The following is a 4,861-nucleotide window of genomic DNA, read 5'->3' as shown; positions in this document are numbered from 1 at the left end:
TCTCTCTCTCTCTCTCTCTCTCTCTCTCTCTCTCTCTCTCTCTCTCTCACACACACACACACACACACACACACACACACACACGACTTTCTCTAGTCTTCCTTTCCAAGACGACAACCACATGGAGAAACTGAGGCTGGCCCATGTGACTCCTGGGATAACCTTGCCCTGAGTGCTCCAAGCTGGACCAACTGAATTGGCACCAGAGGCACTGGGGTCAAGGGCCTGGCCAGGAACACCATGTGAATCTGGAGCCAGGGCAAGACGAGCAAGTGGTACCCAGGCTGCCAGACCCCAAGTAACCTCAGCTGGCATCCAGCCCAGGTGGCGACTGCAGACCAAGGGAGGGACAGCTTTTCCAGGATAAAAATGGTATCTACATGTATACACATGTCACCTAATGTCTGTGGGCCCCAGGCTGCCGCTAGGAATCTCTCTCTCTCTCTCTTTCTCCTCCCCTCCCCATCTACCATCTACCATGCTAAGATCAAGGCTTAGAATCTTCCTGGGCACTGCATCCTCCTACTGAGCCATCTACCCCCACCTCCTAGATGTTTTCCTTGACAGTTCCCTCCAGTCCTGACTGGTGAGGTCCAGAGTCCAGCAGTCCATACCTGAGGGACTTAGTAGCAGATGGCGTCTCGGCACAGTACAAGGCCCTGAGTTTGACCTCCATTGACGCGGGTACACACCCCCCAAGGTCAGAGGCCTTCTTTCTGTGATCTGCCCTGCTCCTGCCCTCAGTGGCTTAACCCACACAGTGTCTCTGAGCCCTAGAGAAACCCAGAGCCTCCTGTGTGTCCTAACAGCACGCTAGGTGGTTGAGATCTGGGGGAGAGTCATGATGACATATACAATCTGCCTGCATCACCACCCTGTCTACTTTGCGATGTACATCAGACACAAGGTAACACACTCGGGTCACTCACGTCACCGGCAGGGCAGCAGCCTCCAATGTTCAAGAAAGCAGCCATGTGGCTTCTCAGATCCTGTCCAGCCTAACTCCAGACACTTGTTATCCCCGGGAAAAGGAGAGTGGACGCACCCAGACCAAGGAACGTATGCTATCCACCACTCACAAAACTTAAAGGGACAGCTGGGTCCATACATGACAAGCCTCTGCAGGCCTCAGCCTCCTGCCTAGAAACCAGAAGAATTAGAATAAAGGGGGCAATTTTTCAAGCTGGGAAAAAAAAAAAAAAGGTCTTCTGGCTATGGAGGCATCAGGTGTCTAAAGACTGTTTATTGACAAGGGGACAGAGACCCTTCCCTGGAGACCTCAGTCACACCAGGGGCTCCAGGTTCTTTCCACTGCTGGCTGTAATGTGAGTCTGTGCAGCTCAGAGAGCCTACTGACAGCGAACTGTTAGGCACTGTATGAAGTCCTGACCAGCGTGGACCCCGGAAGCTGGCAGGCCTTCCTATCCAGCCCCACTCCCAACTTCCCTCATCCAACCCTGCCCCCTCGCCCCAGTTCTGGGAAAAACCAGTCCCTCCTGTGGCTGATGCAATGGGCTCACAGGCCAGGATCCCAGGTCACACTGGGCTTCTGAGGCTGTGGAGCAGGAGTGCTCCTCCTGAGTGCTCCCTCACAGCTCCATCATCCTAAGCATGGAATTGTCACCGCTGCAGGACTGTATGGTGGTCTGGCCACACGGCCCCTAAAATCTGCTGATGAGGAAGCTGAGACCCCAATTTCTATTCACAGCCACATTTTGCTTCCTCTACTGGAAGAACTTCATCTGCCAGGTTTGTCACTATCTAAACCCTGTCACCATACAATTCTTGTCCCTGTTTTGTGCTTCTCTGGGAACACTTGGGAGGCAACATGCAGATCTTTCCTCTTCCCCTGCCCTGCAGTTCAGGATCCTGTTTCCTTACTGCTTACCAAAAGGGTGAAGGGTATATATTGATTTGTGTGTCTTTCTTTCTTTCTCTTTCTTCCTTTCTTCCTCTTTATTTCGCTTTCTCTCTCTCTCTCTCTCTTTATTTTTTCCTTTCTTATTTTTGAGACAAGGTTTCTCTGTATAACAGTCCTGGCTGTCCTGAAACTTGCTCTGTAGACCAGGCTGGCCTTGAACTCACAGAGATCCACCTGCCTCTGTCTCCCAAGTGCTGGGATCAAAGGCATGCACCACCACTGCCCAGCTCTTATGTATTTATCTAAACAGGGTTTTGTGTAGCCCATTTGCTTGGAATTCCCTGTATTCTAAGGCTGACCTTGAATTATTTGGTCTCCTGACTCCACCTCTCAAGAGGTCCACAAGGACAGGTGATGAAGAAAAAGCCTGGACATCCGGCTTCTCTGTGTTCCAGGTGTTTGTTTGTTCTTATTTATTTATTTTTATTTATTTTAGACTTCCATTGTTTCACTCCACAGGCTTTTGCTTGGCTCCTCTGAGTGAAATACTGGCCAAAGAGAGCTTATCCGGGATGCCCAGGACCCAAATAGCCTACCTGCATCCTCTGCCTTGGTCAACCCCTTTCTTAGTGAGTTGTGTGTATTTAGGAGAACGGTCGGTCTTACCCTAAGCTAGGACCCTAGCCAGTGTCCAGAAAAATGATTGGGGAGCCCTTGCCTTCTCTGGGCAAGTGCTTGCAGGAGTCATTGCTGGTTATGAGAGACCTTGAACAAGATAGGATCTGTAAACTTGCTGGGGGTGGTGGCACACACCTCCCAGCGCTTGAGAGTTAGAGGCAGGAGGATCTGGAGTTCAAAGCCAGCCTGAGCTATACAACCTAATTCTGTCTCAAAAAGCAAAGGAAAGGATCCAGGAGCTCAGGAACAAAGATTGGCCAATAGATGCCATTCTTCTGAGGCTTCTCAGACTTCCGGCCTTGAGCATCCCTATCTCTCCTAACGGCCTTCTTCCTTTGGGGCCTCCGTTCTGCGGGACCAGACTCCTGCACAATTCTGCCCTTCGTAGTCAGTCTTGAGGTGCGAGGACTCCATTCCTCCTTTCTGAAAATAACCCTCATGGCTTCCTCTGTTAGTTTACATCTCTGTGTCACAAATTACCCTAAATCTAATGTCTCAGAGGGACACGGGTCAATTTGTTACATTACAGTCTTGGAGGTCTAAGTTCAAGAATGGATCTCACTGGCCTAAAATCAAGATGTCAGCCAGGATGTAGACCATTCTGGTGTTGGGGGAGGATTCACTTGGTGGCCTTTTCCCAGCCGCTAGAATTCGCTGTGCTCTTTCGTCCTCCTCTGCTGTCAAGGCCTCTCTCCCACTGCTCTGTTGCCTCCTTTCCCTTCCCCCTCTCCCTTTCTTTCCTATTTACACCAAGCACACCTGGATAGTCCCAGATGATCCCCCAGTCTCAGGGCCTGCTGACTAGGAATCTTAATTCCTTCTGCAGCCTAATTCCCTTTTGGCCTGTAAGCCATCTTAGTCCCAGGGGTTAGGGGACAGACTCCTTTCGGGTCATTATTATGCCTGCCATTCTTCTCATCTCTTCCAATTCTGATTTCACAGCCTATTTAAGGGAAGTTTTGTGTTGAAGCCAGCAAACAAGAGAAGGAAGAAGCTAGCGTGGCTGCAACCCTCTTACGTTAGCTCTCAGGTCACCTCTACAGAACAAGGAGCAAAGTCCAGCTAGAGAACCACCTGCTGGTTAAAGTTCAAAGCCTTATCGTGGCCTCACTGGCCTTCCTGGCCTTATTCCCTGCCAGCAGTGAACTGACTTGACCTCCTCTCCGTGCTAAGTTCCAGCCTGAGCACACACGCACACACACACGTACGCATGCACTCGCACACACACACGCACTCACACACACACACATGCACGCACGCACATATACGCACACACCACATGTTTCCGGACTCAGAATCATCTGCTTGCTCACTGGTAGAAGGTGGTAGGAGAGGGGAGAGGCAGGGATGTGAGCAGAGAAAAATGTAGAGCTCAAAAAATATCAATAAAAAATAGGGTCCTCCCCCCCAAAAAAAGAGAAGGTGGTAGGAGAAAAGCCCTCCATCATTCCAGACACTCACAGTCGAGACCCCAGGAAGCTCAGAGTCGGAGACTGCCAGAGAAGGACGGACAAACACACTACCCAGTGTGCCAGTTCAGCAGAAACGGATGAACCGCAAAGCACAGGCAGATGGAGATAGGTACTTGCTTATCCTGGGAGCTTGGAAAAGATTCCAGAAGAATTTCTCACTATGTGGATTTAGCAATGAAGAAAAGTTGGGGGTGATCTTATATGCAGAATGTTAAGGGAGAAACAGTTTCTTCCTTCTCCCTTCTTTCCTTCCCTCCACATAATGTACACACCCACACACACATACGCACAGACAGAAACACACTATTATACTACATATCATATATATACACATGTATTGCACACCATGAGCTGTATTTGTGGCATAGTATATATAATAAAGAATGTATGTATAATTTTTCTGATTTCGTGCATCTTTACCTTATCTATGATCATATACATGTGCAGTAAATAGAAACTTGCATAGGGCTAGTCTGGTATCACAAGTCCCATCACTTGAGAAGCTGAGGCAGGAGGATTGCCTGGTGGAGGTCAGCCTGGGCCATGTGGTGAGACCCTATGGCAATAAAGGGGGGGGGGCTAGAGAGATAGCTCAGTGGTTAGGAGTATTGACTAGTTTTTCAGGGGACCCAGGTTCAGTTCACAGCCCCCACGTGTTGGCTCAGGGCCATCTGTGACTAACTCCAGCTCCAGGGGATTGATGTCTTCCTCTGGGCTCCGTGCCTGCAAGCACATGGCACACCCATGCTCACACAGGCAGAACACGCATGCACATAAAACAAAAAGAAATAATTACTTTAATAAAGGGGGTGAGTATAATTCAGTGCTAGAGCTTTTATTTAGTACCAGC

Source organism: Microtus ochrogaster, chromosome 22 (assembly GCF_000317375.1).
Source record: "Microtus ochrogaster isolate Prairie Vole_2 chromosome 22, MicOch1.0, whole genome shotgun sequence".
NCBI classification, from domain to species: Eukaryota; Metazoa; Chordata; class Mammalia; order Rodentia; family Cricetidae; genus Microtus; species Microtus ochrogaster.
This window is presented reverse-complemented; position numbering follows the sequence as displayed.